The sequence below is a fragment of the Poeciliopsis prolifica genome, unplaced genomic scaffold (genome assembly GCF_027474105.1).
Source record: "Poeciliopsis prolifica strain line A6 unplaced genomic scaffold, Auburn_PproV2 SCAFFOLD009, whole genome shotgun sequence".
NCBI classification, from domain to species: Eukaryota; Metazoa; Chordata; class Actinopteri; order Cyprinodontiformes; family Poeciliidae; genus Poeciliopsis; species Poeciliopsis prolifica.
This window is the reverse complement of record NW_026562384.1, coordinates 8,102,700-8,121,828: the sequence shown is the minus strand read 5'-3', so window position 1 is coordinate 8,121,828 and position 19,129 is coordinate 8,102,700. Positions and strand designations below refer to the sequence as shown.

Here is a 19,129-nt window from a genome sequence, read left to right as displayed (position 1 = left end):
CTTGAGTGTTCTTTTACATTAAGTTTGATGTCTTATACTTACAATTATTTCATAGAACAGTTCACTAAAAAAAGCCTCTACAAGTAGCCCGAAGTGAGTATGAAGAACTGAGTGTCTCTCCTTATTTATCTCTCCACAGACACAGACACTGCAACCTCGCGTGTGTTTGTGGGAGTTTCCTGCTGAAGGAGAGACCTTCTTTCCAGAAGTCAGCACTCAGAGATCGTAAGTAAATGCTGTATTTTCCATTCTATTTTGTTTTAACTCGACCAAATCCCTACATTATTGCGAGAATCACTGACTTAATATATCGCAGCGAGACGGTTTAATCTAAAGCTAAAAGGGCTATTAGACAGAGCGTGGGTTATGTGTGAGGCAGCATCCCATCTCCGTCTCTTTTATTTAGACCTGAAACACAAAGGCAAATAAACCTAATTGTACAAAGACGAACTGCCAAATCCCCCCGTCAATGAGCCACATCCAAAAGCTAAATATTTTCTTAAACGTATATCCTCTTTGTCTATGTCTGATCATACAATAATAAGCCTTTCAAAGTGTACCATGAATGCCAGTGATTTACCTTCTAACTTTTTCAGCCCTGCTGTCTTTCTTTAGAGACATTATGTTCATCTAGTCAAAGCTGCGTCTCCATGGAAATCCTCTGTTTTTATGACACTGCAGTGAAGGTGCGATTACTTCAACAGCAATGATGTGTGTGCTTGTCCGCTGCGGCTTTTGCTCACTTCTGCAACTCTGCATTGATTCCATGCCAGAGAGCTGAGCGCCAGGGCCGAATGGTTCCTCTGTGATGGCCCGGTGTACCTGCCAGTGCTTAAACAGAACAGGGGACGTTATAATAATGCTCCAGGGTAAAAGTTTGCAATCAATAGAGTAATCAAATCTGAAGCAACCATAAGCGTTTAAAAAGAAATGCACTTTGAATCCATTTACATGAATATTACAAATGCTTTTTTATGTTTTGTCTGTAGTATACCAGTATTAAAGTGTTTCTTAGCATCCATTAATCTTTGTGTTAATCCATCAGTGAAGCCAACGCTGTATTATGCAGAAAGAGTAAAATGCTTTCTCTAATTATCATATTAAATACAATTTCTGGAAACATCAAAAACATTTTGCTCATCCTCACAATGCTTTAACACTGCAATTAATTCACCGGCCCATTTATTGTCTCGTCGTGGTTGCCACTTAGCGTAGGTAAAACCTCTTCTGTGCTGAATCACTGCCACAAATCTCACCCCACTCTTTAATATAGATCAGTAGCATGGAAAATTGAAATGGAAAATGTTCCCAGTTAAGTCATGAGTCACGTGTCCAAATGTAACATTCACATTTAGAAAATCTGAGGGAGATCTCATAACGATATATTTATTTTCAGCAACTGTCAAATAGGAGAACATTTCTGGTTTCATGTGATCGGCTGATAATCTATTTCTGACCAGAGGGGTTTTAAGCTTTCTTAATGCAACAAATGGATCTTGTTAATAACATAATGATACCTGATGTATATATTCATGCAAAAAGTTTTGGTTGAGTAGGAAATGTGTTGTATATTCTTTATATTCTTTGGTATCTGCATTTGTTACTTACACATAAATATGTTCAGCAAAGAATAATTTTTATCATGCAACAAGGCTAAAAGAATTGTGATCACGAAAAGCCGCCGCATTATTGTCGTAGTTGTGATGTAATGAGTAAAAACATAGATACAGGTGGGACTGAGCAACACCCAACATCAGTGCATTTACTTACCAATAGGTACTAATGTGATAAAATTAAACTATAAAGGTTCCCTTATCTCTTCATTTCTTGCTTGAAAGGAATCATCATAAGTTTTGGAATTCCCATCTGTTTTACGAATCATTGCACTTGTAATGTAGCAAGAGGAATATGGCATTAATCTGCAATAAGCAGTAGACCAGAGTTAAAGTCCAATTGTATCCATCATTTTTCAAATTATATTACTCTACTGCTTTATGCCATACATAAGTAATTGCAGTTATAATAAATATGGCTCAATAGGAATAAGGAGCTATAAGATCTTTTTAAAAGTGGTGGACAACACAACAGGGAGACTCACAAACTCACAGGCATAAGAGAAAAAAATATTTTGTTTTAGGAGGTAAACATATTTGACATTTTCCTCTAGCTGTGCCCAACAAATAAAGTGCCACTCTTGAATATCTCAGCGTTCCCACTGGAAAGGAGAGGCAAGTGTCCTTTAACACTTCACGCTGATCTGAGTAAACTGTGACGAGAAGAGAAAGCCACAGAGCACTTGGAAAGCTGATCAAACACCAGAAATGACATCAAAAATATTGTAGAAGGAATATAATAAGCAAATGTAAAATTGTTTCTATTCTAAACAGAAGAGAGTTTGTTTTTCTGCATCTCTCTGTGTGGAGTTATGTTCTAGCAAGAACATTCTTATGCAATCCATTGCTCTGCCTTTAATGATCTCTGAGCTCATGAGAAGCCAAGATAAAAAAAAAAACAGCAACGTCTTAGTCGTTAAGGATTCAGCATGTATGAAGGCTGTGGTTAAAAAGCAGCTGTCAAACAATCAGATATATTTTACTTGTGACAATAAAATGTTAAAAATGCAGAGCTAGATCTTGAATTAGACGAAATTCAACCAAGCATTTTCAAACAAAAAATGTGTGCAGTCAAGAACTCGTGCGGACTTTGACTTCTGAAATGAGACACAGACTGGGGGCTAAAGTGGCAGCAGTGGTTCATCTCCGTCCTGGGAAAGACTTTTCACCTGCTTTCAATATGGAGCATCAGACGTCCCGATACTGGCGGAAAAAATACCATTCGCTGAAAGCTGGTCATAATTTTGGCTCAGCATATAAAGAAACTTTACACTCATGAAGGGGAGTTGAGATAATGTAATGTAAAGTGTTTTTTTTTTTTTAATTCTCACATTACTATAGAACAGTTCGTTTTTAAAAACTAAATGTTCTACAATTTTATTTTCAACAAACGCTTATTTCCAAATTAAATAAGCATTTATATGTGCTTATGTATGTGCTTATTATGTGTGTGAATGGGTGAATGACTGAGTGTAGTGTAGTAAGGTTTGGGGTCTTTTGAACTTGATAAAGTGATATACAAGTATAAACCATTTACCATGCAACCTGCAGCATTACTTACTGATTTAAAAAAAACAAAACAACAACATTTGGACACTCCAGTCAGATATTGTTCTTAAGGACATAGAACTGGATGCCTTGTTTGATTCAACTAATAAAATATATTAAGATTTTTCTCAACATCTTTAATTTCTTCCCTGGGATCACTGTGTTTTTGGCTAAAGAGAAGGCAGTGATGTGTATTTTCTTGCAAATGTATTTAATGCAATCTGCTTTGTGAATCCACTGCAGGAAAAAAACAACAATCTAATTGCAGGTGTAATGCAATTTAGAAAATTGATGAGATTCCTGTGCTTCATTGACTCTCCCCTTTTTTGTCTGAGACATGCAAACATTTAAAAACAGCCTCCTGATAAAGCTGTTCCCTGAATCGAGTCTGTCCCAACGGGTTCCTCCTGAATAGTAAATGCTTTAATACCGGCTCAGGTAGAAATCCCCTCAGGTCAAGATGTGTCCCTCACTATTTTGTTGCATCAAAATAGTAAGGGACACATGATCTAGAAGCAGACCCAGTGCAACAGTTGCATCAATAAAATTGATCAACTTGAATTTACACTGTAAAGGTCTCTCGAGATGTGCAGCAGGATCATCCGGCCACAGTGACTCCATACGCCCTGTTCAAAGTCACAGTAAACAGCAGCAGTCAAATGATTCCATCAAAGGCCAGACTGGTTTTTCCTTGTGGGAAGCATTTACCAGATCAAAATGAGCAGACAGCTTGTCCGCCTCTTGTAACTTATTCTTATCTTACGCCTCTAAGACTTGCTCCGCTTTATCCCTGGCCTCTCCGCGCAGCTACAAAGCTTGACTTTACTACTCACTGTTCCATTCTTCCTCTGGTTTAATCCTACATCTCCTCCCTGACTCCAGTATACACCACACATATGTTTTGTTTTCTCCTTCTGCTCCTTGACAGTTGAAGCTCTGTGATGGTGAACCCCAAGAAACCGTTGAACACAACATATTTATCTGGCCCCTTGAGCTCAGAGACAGTGAGTTGCCATGGATTTTTTTTTCCCCCCTGCACTGTTTAGAGAGAAAGATGCCGGCATCTTTAGAGCAATCACACAGCTGGGCTTGTGCCAACGAGGCACTGGAAGAAGAAGAAAGAATGTGGTGACATCAGTGTTGCTAATCAAAGTTGTGTACTGTGAGACTACAGTCGGCCTATGAAACATAGGCTGTGCTTCCTCTTCTGTGAGCTGGACTGGATTAAAGCCAGATCTTTTGCTCGGCAGAGATGACAGAGGGATTTCTGTGCCAATATAAAACCGGATGTGTGTGACCGTACATGTGTGTGTCTTACACGCTGTGGGTGTGATCATCTCCTGATTCATCAACATGGTACACGTCTTCTGTCACAACAGTGACGCTGAGCTTCTCTGTCAGGCTGGGTGACACTGCACTCCAATTAATCGCAGAAACGTACCACTAGTGAAGTCATTATGTATTCCCGGAGTTTCATCTTGACATCCACTTTTCCCTTTAAAAAAATAAAAACACTGACAAAGAAGCTACACGTAAAACGGCATGGCGGTAATGAGTAAGCAAAAGTGGCAGTTGACAAATGAAACCAACTATGAATATGACGCTGTCGGTTATGATTAGACCCGCTCTCTAATTTTATACAGCTTTCATCCTAGTGTTGCTGACTCTTTTTTTTTTCTCTAATTTTTTGTTCTCTTTAAATTTGTGGGATAATGAATAAAGAGGTGTAGGGCACACAATTAGAGTAGCAGTGAGATCTATAGTTTGTCAGAATCAAAATATAAGGTTTCTGCCTCCTTTGGGTGGTTAGATTGTTTTATTTTGGTGATAAAATAGAAGCACAAATACACATAATAAAAGCCTGGGGCTAGTATAATAAAGTCTGATATGGATGACAAGCTGCTAAACATAAGTATGCAACGTACACCTGTGTAATTTCTTATCAAATCAAGATTTAAAAATCATTCTACACCAGGTTATACTTATTCTACACAATTCAACTGAAAACATATGCACAAAGTAAACAACCTGATTGCATAAGTGTGCGCAACCTTAAGCTACAACTTTCTTGAGGAACAGCTTGATTCAGTTTTAGCATTTCTTTGAACGTCTATCAACATCCAGCATCTTGACTTGCAAATGTTTGCCCACTTTGTGCTGCAACGATTCCCCAAATCTATCACATTGTGAGGACATCTTTGGGAGACCCCATGAACTCTTAGGTTTAGTTCTGGACTCTGGAATCTTTCATTTTCTGCTGGTTAAGCCATTATCTTGTCGATTTGGGTGTCGGCTTGGACAAATTACAACGCTGAGAAATACACACTTATTTTTATCTTCATATTTCCAGCAGACACAAAAGATCATGGGTCAGAACTGACTGATATTTAGAAGCTTTTACAATTCTCTCTCTTTTGAGAGAGAATTGCTAGTTTTGAAAAATATACCTGGCTGGTGATGCTTCCATCACAGTGTTTTATTGTTGGTATTGTTTTTTTATTATTTAGTATCGTTTCTGTGTCTGTTTTGGACATTTCTGCAGCTCCCAAAGGATTTCTGCCAGCCTCCCGGCAGGCTTCCTCACAAGTTTCTGTCTTTTATCATTTTCTGCACACAGTTCAGTTTTTATAATTTGTTTTTCTCTGCCATTTTTTTCGTTGCTGAAGACTTTCTTCCATGTGCTAATGAATTTGGTAGATTTTTTTTTGTATCCTTCTCCTGATTTACATCTTCATACAATGAGATTATTTCTGATCCTTTGCACCCTCCTTGTAAACGTTGGCTTTTGCAGAAGGATAAAAATTGGAGAATGTTTCAACTTGGCAGGTGAAAATGATTTTAATTTAATTAGATTTAAAGGTCATCCGAGTTATCTGACTGGCAACCTCTGATATCTCAGATTCCAGATGGATTATACCTTAACATGGATTACTCATTGTTAATGCACTAGACTATATGAAAAGTAAAACTGAGTAAAAGATTCAGAAAGAAACTAAGTAAACTGGTTTAATTCAGACCTTATGCACTGTTGAAGTTTTAAATAAAGAAAGCCATTTTATTGTGGTTAAATATTTTTGAACACAGCAACGCATTTCAAAACTCCTGGCAAATTAGCATGTTTACAACTGTGTTGCATCACCTGTTTCCTATTCACCACTTTGTGGCTTCACTTTGTTGCATTCACAGTTTTCTTTAAAAAGAGGCAAATATAAATGGCTCACTGCAAGCAGGTACATTTTTATTACAGGGTCTTGCTTCGGCTTTAATTTCAGTTAACACATTGGCATAGTTTTCTGTAGAAGAACAGAGGTGGATTAACTGTCAAAGGGAAAGAAATGAGGAGAAAATAAGTAAAATTGTTGAGTAAAATACATCAAAGTTAGGGTTCTCTATCAAACGAGAGCATTGTGCCACATTGTAATAACGGCACAAGGTGCGATCAAAAAATAGAGCACTTGACATCAATTCAGGCTCATTTGCACCTTCGTTTTGAGGACACATGATGTCTTTCTGTGCCTTATTACTTCATTTTCTTACCTCAAAATAATCTTTGAGTTTAGCTTTTGTAAATCAGCTAATTTCTGTTTGCGGTTCAATATTTTGAACTGCAAATAAAAATACTGAATTCTTAGATCTAATTTAATTTAACTCTTGATCAGTTTTGGAGTTTTTATTCTTTCCTGTATTTGTTTGATTGTGATTCTGATCTCAGTTTAGGCCGGTCCACATGAAACACATTGTATTATAACCTCAGCAAATTCCTGCTAAAGATATAATTTATTAGACCGGAGAAGCTCATTCACTCTGAAAGCTTTTTTTTTCTTTTTTAATGTATTTTCTACTATTCTCTCAGTTGATTTGGCAATTTGGAGGCCTGATCATGTGCAAAACACAAAATTGTGCAGACATGCCAGTTGTACAGAAATGTATGAATTTTAAGAGTTTTGAAAAAGTCTCAACAGAAATAGCTGAACAGCGCCCCCTTATAACTTAAAAAAAAAACCTCCTTAAATACCTTACTTCATCATAAACATATGAAATTTGGTTAACATGTAGAATTTTCCAAGATCTATACAAAACTCGCTTGCACCCATGCTCTGAAACAAAGAGAAGGCCCAGTATCTTGGAATGAACCTATGATTTTCAACCATTTGTACCCAGTTTTTGCCTCTGCAGTTGATCAAACTCCTTCCTAAAGTTTTTATCAATCAGCGTAAAAATCGACAAGTTTGTTCAAAAAGCACCAGACCTCCAAAGATACCAAAATCTTGACTTTTCATGCTGTTGTCAAGCCTCAAACTTCAGTTATGTCCCAAAAACTCAAATTGATATAACTTCTGCAACGAAAGGCACACAACTTGCTGTGGTTGGTCCTCATCTTTCATCAAGAACATTTCAGTGATCAAGCTCCATGTTTTGGTTTATGCTTGACTCCGTAATCTTGATCAACATCAAATTGTGCTCAGTGACACAAGACAAGTTGGTGTAACTCAGTGCACAGTACAGAAACATCTGGCAAAGGCGTGTGGTCATAAAGCCCCCAAGACAATCAAGGAAAACCAACTCAGCCATAAAATTTTTATTACTTATTAAGCAGAACAAAAACACAGCTGATAAACACAAAACACAAATTCAGTGTGTTCTTCTAAAACTTTGATGTGTTGTTATGAATCAATAATGTATCCACACAGATGTGAAAATTTCTCGGGGCAATCACACAACCCAGTAAACTGTGATTAAAACAAAACATCTTTGTTTCTTTAGTTTTCTACTTTCCCATAGTCACTGTTGAAACCTTTTTTAGGCCACATTTTTGCATCTTCTTTGCATATATGTTTTTCATTACATTACTGAGCTTCAACTTTTATTTTGTGATGCAGCCGTGAACTGTGTTCACCGACTTTGTTTCTTTGAAATGTTCTTGAAGCCGTGCATAAATTTTCCCGCTTGTTTTTAATGTAGTGTTGCCTGTAGCCCCAAAAGATCATCTCTATTCAATAAGGGCTTCCCAGTGTATGGAAATTTATCTGAATTCGCTAACAATATCTTCAATATTATATACAGAACAAAATGAACCCCCCACAATCATTCGTAAATTATCGTCTTAAATTATTAACTACTTTACCCTCGGTCTTTACCCTCGGTCTTTTAGATAGTGAACTCCTTCCTATCATTATAAACATTTTTTTCTTTACTTCATATCAAACCTTGAAAACAGAAGTGAAAATAAATGCTCCACTTTAAAGAATGGAGTAATAAGTCCCCACAGTGTGCCGAAAGTATGACTACTTCTGTTTTTTCTGCTTTATTCTTTGGTTTTAGCTGTACTCTATACACCATATTGAACACATTCATGCAGCCACTTTTTTGAGAACTTTGAAATGGAATAATTGCCTTTTTTAGTTGATGAACTTGAAGTAGTAGCCTTTCTCATAAGGGCATTGTCTAATGGTGGAGTCTTTGGGAATTAAAGAAGTTACCTGCATTTTTGGGGTATTTTTCATGTCCAAAACAAAATCAACACTTTCCATCAAAGAGAAGAGCTTGCAGGAAAGATGAAATAGCGACAAGAGCTGCCCTGCGTGTGTTGGTACAGCCAGGGTTCAGCTGTTATAAACACAGAGGCAGTTCTTGTGGACACCCATTATCGATAATCTTTGCTTTCCCCCAAACTTTACTCTTAACAACGCCTTCTGCATTATCACTTTAAGTTTCAGCTACGTTTAAAGCTGGACTGATGAAGCCACAGTTTAGTTCATTCTGTTAATTCTATCTTTTTCTAAATCATATAGGTAAACTAAGACAAAAAAAAGAAAAACAACATGAATGTGATTTTTAAGATATTTGAGAGGCAATTTTCTCACTTGACACGATTTTTTTTAAAACAAGATTTTGTTTAAGAGGTGCTTTAAATGCCTGCATTTACAAACACAATTTTAAGGGACAATTTTAGGTTCAACATTTCATACTCCTTTTGTTTACTGATAGCAAAGACATTGCAAAATGTGAATCAGTCCAGTTGTTTTGGGAATTTGGCCGAAACACTATACAGTGTATGAGAGGAAAGGAGACAAATGAACAGATATCAATAAGATGAGAGATGCCAGGTTCCATTATAATATAATCGATATGCTGAATAACATCATGACATACTGTATGTTTTTCAACATTTTGTGTCAGACAAAATATGGAAAATTGATGAGAATTAGATTATCGATGGTAACCCCTGAATGCTGCATTGTTTTCTAAATTACTTAGATAAAATGGAATGGAATGAAAGTGGTCCGTGAAGAGGACTGAAGAGAACTGGGGCAATTAGTAACTATATATCTGATGGGAATCTGCAAGCCTGCTGCATTATTCAGCACAACTGGAAAAAATGACCTCTATAATAGCAACATGGACGATGTAAAAGTGTCTTGTAAAAGCATAGGATTTCTATGAAATCCAGCATGTGAAATTTAGATTTTTGATTTGAGTGAAAGCAAACCGTGACGGGTTTGCATCCAGCCACAGCAATATTAAATTAACATGAACAGCCTCTTCGTTAAGATCGGCACTTCTGTCTTTACAGTTGAGGATTGTTGTTTACAGTCCAGGCAATGGTGCAGTAAGCTTCACAAAGCGGAACTGCCGTGTTGCACACCTCATGGCCAAACGCTCACAATTGGGTCAAACTGAAAACTTCAACAGAGTCCGTGCCTCCAGGAATCAAACGATTCTCAATAGCTGAGAGCCCAGACCCTCTGTGTGAGCATAGTGCAGTGCAAGAGGCTGGCTTTTACCATGGGAAGCGATACCAAAAGAAAACGATTTAGGAGAAGATGTCAATAAGATTAAAAACTTCAAAGAATATAAAACATTTGTAAATATAGAACTGAAAAGTGTACTTAATGTGTAAGCTCCACTTACCAAACTAATTCTTTCAACGGTTTTCTTCAGCCTCTGCATACATGTTAGCATCCATCCTGGCATGTGGAGCCCATGTGTTGTGTTCCAGCTCAAGCTCAGAAATTTTGTGCTCCTCACGGCTTAAACGCTCCATCTGTTAGATCTTTATTATGGACTTATCCATTTGAGTTGTTTTCCTCAGGGAAAGAGTTTGTCTAACCTGATGAGAGTGCTACAAAATCCATGTTAGAATCAATCACCAGTCAATTGTCCAACATTGCATTCCTTAACATCGACCTAGAACTTGTTTTTAATTAATAAACAAATGCTATTTGTTTATTAATCTGTTTGTCATATCTCATAAACCTCTCTAATAGCAACATGGACGATGTAAAAGTGTTTTGCAAAATCATAGCATTTCTACAAAATCCAGCATTTGAATTTTATCCTTTTTTTATTATAATTAGGCAATTGCCAAAAAGGAAATGTTGCCTCTTGTCATTTACTTTAAATTATTTAAAAAGACTGTTAGTTTAGGCTTTAAGGCAGTATGTCAATGAAACCTTTTACATACTTGTCATTTTGTAAGCATAGCTCAAGATGTAAATTTAACAAAAATGTAACTATGCATATACAGTATATAATATGTGAGAACTTTTTATTCTATTAAAAAGCAACAATGCTGTTCAGCAAAGCCACAGAACAAGATGTTCAGACTTACTTAAAGTTACCAGAGGCTCTGTTTCCTTTAACTCTTTTGAGATTCACAAGCTTGACAGGTGAAAACAGACAGAGAGACAAGCAAAGTGAAGGAGAAAAAAGAAAACCATCTCAGATTGGTTTGGAAAACAACAAAACAATGCCGCAGATTCAAACTACAGCAGCCTCTGAGGACTTTCGAGCAACCGCACACACACTTCCCATCCACGTTCCAATGTGCAAAGTGCTCTCATAAGATGAGAGGAGCAGTAACAACCTTCAGATAAGAGTGTCAGTTTGTCAATACCAATGGACTCAAATAAAATAAATAAGGTGCAAAGTTTGCAAATCAGTGTAAATCACTGCAATAAAAGGAAACGTCCGGTCAAAAGACGGCTCTGAATTTGACAGCACGCGCTTCCAGGTACGCCTCAGAAGCAATCAGAGAGACGAGTCGGCGATACGAAACGATGATGATCCAGTCTCAGGTGTTTACGCGGGGTCTGCTTTTCCTCCTCACAACCTCTCCTCGTTCACTCTTCCCTCGTTCAGCTCACAGCTGCACAGATGCCGCTTTGCTCCATCTTGCGTTGGTTGCTGTGGCAACCGCTGACCGAAGGAACATGTAAATTATGGCCTTCCACGTCGGAAGGTATTTTAAAAGAAGTGGGAGGCAATTATTTTATTTGGAGAAAATGTCGAAGGGGATTACAGGATTACTTGGCTGTTGAAAAGAAACTTGCTGAAGATTTCTGAACACCAGCACACAAAGGAGGTCCAGGTAAATTATTAAAAATGTAGTTCTGCTGCAGCCACAAGTACGTGATTTTGTGACGTTTTTAAAAAAATAACAAAAATAATTCAGTTGTTTGATTCGTTTTTAAAATATGTGCTATATAGATTTCCAAAGCCAAGCACATTTTCAGACATACTTTTATCTGTGTTTTTGCTAGATTTTATGCACATAATTTTTTTTCTACAGATATCGTTTATTGTTTTTCATCCATGCTTCTTTACATGTCAGGCCGTTTCTGTTTGTTTTCAAAAAAACTGGATATTTCCTGAGAAGTAACCAGAAATGGTTATTCAGTTGTGGTCATGGATATGACTTTTATTAATTTAGAAAATAGTCACATATTTGAAATATTTCTTAAATTTAGACGAGAGAATAGTTCTGCTATATTACACATTGATTGCATTTGGCAAATAGTTTGTATATAAAAGTCCAATTGTCTCTATATTGCAAAAATATATGAATTGTTTGGTTTATTTGAACAAAGGCCATTAACGCCATCTTCCTTCCACAGTCCAAAAATATGATTGTTGGGTTAATTAGTTAATCAAAATTATGTGTGCATGCGTGTGCATTGTTGTGTGCTGTGTGTGTCTGTGCGTTGCCCTGTGGTGGACTGGCAACCTGCCCTGGGTGTTGCCCGCTTCTCGGCCAAAGACTGCAGGAGATAATCATGACCCTGCAAGGATAAGCGGATATAGATGCTTCAGCATTGCATAGACGCAGAATTTGTTCTTGTCAGTGTGTTGATGTCCTTAAAAACCGTCTGATCCTCGTTTTGTCTCCTCTTGTACATTTCTCATGCAGACGGACAGACTTGCTTGTGCGTGTTTGTTTTGTGGAGATTTCTGGAGCATGAAATAAGCTTTCCGGGAACAGTAACGACAAGCCCGGATGGCGTCCCGTGGTATTTCTTAATACGCACAGCTCTCACATTAAAATTGTAAATGTCAACTCAAAGCTTCTGGCTATTCTTCTTAGTTTCCTCCTGGATATGACTCTTCATGAAACAGTGAGATGTCATAATGGATAATGCAGCCATGGGCCATATTTTTGGGAATGAACAGTGACTGAAGGGCTCAGGGTAAAAAAAATTTCATGCACCGAATCAACACAAAAGGCAATTTTCTTAAAAAAAAAAAGAAAAATGAACACTCAACATTCTTAATTTCCCCCCTTTTTCAACTTTTTCTTCCTCCCTCTCACTCTTAAGGGTGTGCACTGTCGTGTGTGGTGATTTTGATGCATGTGAAAGTTCTTTCATGTGCTCTGCACTGATGAGCCAGGAGCAGGTAGCTTGACGATAAGAAATATATCTGAGCTCAACACCTGTTCACCTGTCTACTGACTGACTACACAAGCTGATTACAATTCATTGTCAGTAGGGACGTACAGGTAGTATGCAGGCTTAGAAGTTCAGTTTTGCTGCTGTTTTTTTGCAAATATGTCACAAACATTAATCAGCAACCATCCATAAACCACCACCATAAATACTTTTTATAAATACTAGATAAAGACGACTGTGTAAAGTTTTGAAGATTAAGCTGCACACAGCCCAAAAACCCCTTATTTATAACTGTGGAACCAAAGGTTGCCACATTTCATTCATTGCAGCTTATTTTACCATTGCAAAAATGGCTCTCCCAGCTACTAAAAATGTATTTATATGCACATACATAATGAAATAATCTGAACAATCTCCTTTTGTGTTTTGCACCACACATCCTGCATGAACTTAGAGAGCAAGATCTGTCTTGTTGGACACATTATTAGTTTAAATCTGCTGGAAATCAGCAGAGAATGTTTTGACTGAAACATTCTCAGACAGGAAGGAGGTACTATGTACACCTTCTAATTTTTACACATAAAAATGTCAAAAAATAAATACATAAAATAAAATAAAGCCTATTTTTTTAAAATAATGGTAGCTTTGGTCAATTATTTTGGATGATCAAACTTTAAATAATTCTGATATAGTTTATTTAAAACACAATTGGGATTCATACAACATTACAGACTTCCCAGTTGATTGTGCTAAATTGTATTTGAAAATATCAGAGTAAGGGGTTTGAATACAAATGCATGCCACTCTTTCTAGCTTTTTTATTTGTAATAAAAAGTCAAATCTACATATTCTTTTTATTATAATTTCATTCACTACTTTGTCACATAATATTCCAATAAAATACTTGGAGGGTTGTGGTTGTAACATGATAAGAAGCAAAAGATGTCTGAATGTAAAGGGGGTCCAAATAGTTTTGCAAATCCCGCTAAATTGCAGACAAAGATTGGTCCAAACACCTGCAGGGAGCTTTTTGTTATCCTTTTACTTAGTGGGGTAATTAATCTACATAAAGACAGACATTTTATTGACGTAAGCACTCTATGTGTTGGCAGTACAGCCTCATAATCTCTTTACAATGGTCAATCATTTCTGATTTGTATCCAGTTGTAATACATGCATTATTTCATATGTTTACAATCAAATACAATATATATAGTATTAGTGATTGATGCGTCATGGAGAGTCAATACATTTCTTGCATTTCCCAGCCGTGTACATCATCGTCTTAACAAACATTGCCTGCTCCTTACCCTTCTCATAAACATTAATCTTTTTCAACTCTAAAAAGTGTACTTGCTCGACTTGTAACTAGAGTGTGAACTACAAATCCAAAGGACTCAAAAGGCACTCAGTGCACAGGGACATCAGCTTGGTCCACTTGGTCAGCATTTTGACAGTTTATAGTCTCCAGAGGAATATGAACACGCAGACACAGATGCGTAAACAAACCTTGATGCTTAAATCTTTCAATGAACCTGTCATAACACCACCACTTTGTAATCAACACTGGTTTCTCAAACTTCGCACACATGGCAAAGCACCGGCTATCACAGCGGTGGAGAAAGGCGGGGAGGATACGAGCTGTGACAATTAGCAGTGACAGGGTCTTAGCCTCAAGGAGTGAGGCAGTGAGCAGCTAGTAACTACCTTAAAGCCACTCCACCTCTGCAAGTTTACGGCTGACTCAAAGATGTGAAATTTACCAGAAATTGCTGAGGCAGACAGCAGCATTTTCTCCTGCCATTTGTCAGCTTGAGCTCCCAGGACTTTATAAAGACACATTATGCTGTTTATAAAAAGAAGCAAGGAAGTAAAAGAAAATACTGCAAACTTAAGGGATTGTTGATATTGCAATACAGCCAGCACAGTTGTGGTGAAAAGGCTGCATCTACCCACCAAACAGAAATTTTATTAATATATATATATTTTAGGGGTTTAAATATTGACTAAAAAAGTCCACCTCCATTGAATATCCAAAATAATAATTGAGTGCACAAATGTGAATTCTATGTGGATTTTCTTCAATCTCCACAATTAAAGTTAGACATTCAACACTTCACTAGAACTCCTTTAGTAAGCTGCAGAGCACAGTATTGACTAATTCAAAAAAGTAGATCTAATTTTGCTGTTTATGCTGTTCTTACTAATTTACCAACATGACAGCAGAAAAGAGTGATCGCTTAAAATGGTCCTGCATAAAGCTCAAAATGATGGGCCAGTATACCTGCAATCTCATTGGTAATCTCCACACTGGTATTGATTCCCCCCCCCTCCACCACCCCCACACACACACACACTCAGTAAGCACCCTGTGGTTGCTGATACAAAACGATCTTATTGACCACACTCTGAACAATGAAAACAAAGTGCTCAATTTTGGGCTAATTCATCACAAATCCTAGCAGTCTTCATACAGTTGCCCAGCCATGATTGCAAATATGATAAACATTGGCTTACTTTCTAGCAGGTACCTTCCAGAAAAAAACAAAACAACTTTGTATGTTTTTCAGTAGGAAAATCTAGAACCGTATAGATGTAAGGGAGTAAATGCAATACAAGCAACCTGTGTTGGTGATAAGATCTATAAATCATGACTAAAGGTGAACAGTGTCAGAGCAGCAAGCACCTGGACAACGATTACACATTATTTTCCCAAATATGGAACTCCATGACTAATGTGTGAAAGAAGACTGGGCATGACAATGATAAACGTAACCATAACTGCATGCAGTCAGCAGTTCTGCTTCAATACAACAGTCGAGACTCCTAAAACGTGCCCAACCACAGAAAGCTGCATATTCATCTCCTGCCTAAGGTGCATTAAATGGATTAAAGCACCAAGAGCAGCCAAGCATGTATTCATTTCCTCCACACTGAAGGTGAGAGCAGACAGCCACCAGAATATTATAGAGTGCCTCAATGTCTCAGGACCATCTTTCCAAATGAGAGAGGGAAGATTAAATATCTTCTTACGAAGTGAATTTAATGATGGATTTTTTTTTTTAAGCGTTTAAAAATTTTTCCATCTTATTTGCAGTCACACTAAACAGTTACAACATTGAAATGTGAAAAGTTTTTCAGCCACAATGGACATTTCTCTTTTCTAGAATTGAATGGAAAATAGATGGGCTTTTTGGACAAACTTTAGCGATTTCATTACAGAGAGTCTCTGATATTTCCCTTTGGATAGGATAGGCTTTCTTGGTCTGCTGTGTGTGACAGGTCATTAACTTGCTAATGCTTTCAGCTACTGTGCAGTTTCAGAAACACCACTGCAGTGGATCAGGCATACTGGTCATCTGAGGATTCTCGGGTTCTGGCCAGCATCTGGCCAGAACCTGACACACAAAGATAGATCAATGTTGCAATGAAGAGTGAAAACAGAACAGCACCGATGCTGGATTTATAATGCAGAAGATTTATCTAATTTTGCACAGTAAGTTGCGACTGCTAGTCCTTATATTAATGGCAACCGTAATGTTTTTGCTCTGGCTCAGTTATTTAATGCAATCTGCTTGAATCAAATCAAATCAAGAAAATCAAATAACCAATTTGATTCCTGGCACAATGCAATGGACAATACGCAAAAACAAATCCAGTTTAGCTACCTTATTCCTGTTGTCCGCAATGCTTTGCATGCATTTTAGGCTTTACTTTCTACAATTATACCGGAGCGCCACTCTGATGGGAACACAGGTCATTCCTGTGTTGATGATCTTGATCGTATGCAGCTACAAAATCATTAAAAAAAATAATAATCATAATAATAAAAAATGCAATTTATTACTACGCTAATATGGAATTTTCTAACATTAAATAAAGTTAGGTAAAATCATTATACTTATATTGCACATTTTCAGCAACAATGGAGTTCAAAGTGCTGTTGTACCAAACTTACTGATAACATAAATTTTCTAAGATTTACCCAAATAAATTTGGGTAGTAAATTATATCACTATGTGTAATGAATATCTAGATATTGGATTTCAATTTTTGAGTTGAAGAATTATTTTTAACTCACTTTTTCTAATGATATGTAGATACGATAGGACAAAGAACTTTCTTATTCCTTGTCAGAGCTCTAAAGTTGCTACTAAAACACATGCTGCATAGTAGGAAAACCTAAAATTTCAGTAAAAGGGTCGTTACCTTCAGTACATTGTGTCCATTAATGGGCTGTTGAACATGTTTCATCAGCTAGATAGAGAGAGACACATTTCAAAAACCTGTGCTGACACGTTAGAAAAGCATGGGGGAAAAAAGGATGAAAAAACTGCTCACCATAGCAGACTTTGGTCCAAGCTATGTGGTGGATGAGTGGATCCTAGCTGGGTCAAAGCGTGCAGGCTGCAGGAGCATAGCATTTCAGCAGGCTATATAATTACACACCCTGATGGCACAGCCACTTGGTATTCTTTGCACACCCACTAAGACATACCAGGCCTCAATAAGTCAATGGTAAGAGAAGGGAACAGGAAGCAGAGGGAGAACTATTACAGATGCTTCAATCAGCGAGACCTCTGACAGCGGGGCGCCTGGGTCATGAATCAACCCCTGACTGTTGCGTGAACCTGATGCATGGAGCCTTTTGACAGGCAGAGCCAACATGCTGCGTTAGAGGAGGAAATCTGACATTTTACATTTAATCTCCGATGAGTGGAATCACCTCATCAGGTAAATAAACAGCAACACTCATCAGGCTTGAAATCTACTGGAAAGCAGCAACGACAAACACAGAACATGCCCTGTGTCACACTGCAGCTGGCTTAGGAGACCACACAAATCATCTCATTACAGAATTGTTCTGGATTGTCCTCAGCTTGTCATTATACATTTAAATCAGCAGTGAGCTGTTGTACCAAGCTTACTGATATTCTCTTTTCAGCTCATTATGTTGCTGTGTGAAACCAAGCATAGAAGCTCCTAAGACTGTTTTCTGTGCAGTTAAACACAATGTATGAATTCATATATTACAGGCAGAGCGATTGTGGAAATGTGTGTTTACACTGTGGGAAACGGATATTAGGCCGAAGCGCAAACACAGAAATGTGGATGTGTGGGAAATGAGCTGAGTACTGCAGACTGCGGAAGGAGAGCATTTTATTGGTAGTTACGAAAAGGGCGGAGCAGGGAGGGGCATGTGGGTGATATCTCATGGGTCGGAGAACACCAGAGAGAGGGAGGGTGAAGCAGCCATGCTGTACTTCTCTAAGAATGAGTGTCATTCTGAATCGTTCTGCTGTCAAGCAAGCTGCAGAGAACTGTTTGCTTCAGTGAAGGGTGACAGCAAAGAGACAGAGCTGCTCTGCTGCTGTCACAGCCACTCTGCATTTCACTTTCCAGACGTGGGCGGTTGCATGATATAAATGGCTATACAGGCCGCTGGACCTCTGCGGCCATCCGTGCTATTTTTCTCTGTATGGAAAAACTACAACATCTCTGTCTGGGCTGTGAACTCTGTGAGATTCTCCTGGCATAATAGCCTTGAAAAATAGCTGTTACTTTGTATTTGCACACAAAAGCATTGGATTAGAAACACAATTATTTTTGCTGCGTCTAGTGTACTGTAACATTTTGACATGACATAAAAATTCTATTAAAAAATATTGTATGCTACGTTTAAGCAAAAATGGGAGTTTTAGAACAGCGTTACTTTATAGAGTGGCAGGTGAGCTCCATTCGTTTTCACAGAAACAGCAAATTGGGAATGCACTATACGATACAAATTTATTGCAACATCACCGGTAATCATTTAACTATGCATTAATGTTTCCTAACAGTTTCTGATGCTCAATTTGGTGGCTAAGTGCAAAGATATTCAGAAACTGCATGCTATGTATGTAGACAGAAATAATGCTGTCATATCATTATTACATTCACCAACATCATTACATATTGTTTGTTTTGATGGTATTCTGCAGTTCCTTATAAACTAACGTGGAACATTTTCAGCTGAAAGTGAATACGCTACTCCAAAACAATTCTGTTTTCCACAGTACCGTCTCTGGAATCGTATTAAAATTATTTCAATTTGTAGGAATGACATGAAAAGCAATTTTAATAGCGCTGACAGCATCACATTTTAAAACCTTGGCATACCTTGACACCGGTAACGAGTCCATTTCTACTGTGAACAAGACCCCAATAAGAAACATGAATGAGGAATTTAATTTGTAAAGATCAGATGCATTAGCCTTCACTGATGACCTTGTCTTATAACCAACATTTCATGTTAATGCC

At 37.6% G+C, this 19,129-nt stretch overlaps 1 protein-coding gene across 1 annotated transcript in view; it reads left to right on the top strand.

Moving 5' to 3' along the window:
- The window catches only part of frmpd3 (FERM and PDZ domain containing 3), a 96,497-nt gene that overhangs the window by 48,906 nt on the left and 28,462 nt on the right, over window positions 1-19,129 (top strand). The window contains exon 3 of the mRNA XM_055034238.1: window positions 140-225. The gene's annotated coding sequence lies outside the window, so the exon portion shown is untranslated. The remainder of the gene's footprint in view (window positions 1-139; window positions 226-19,129) is intronic.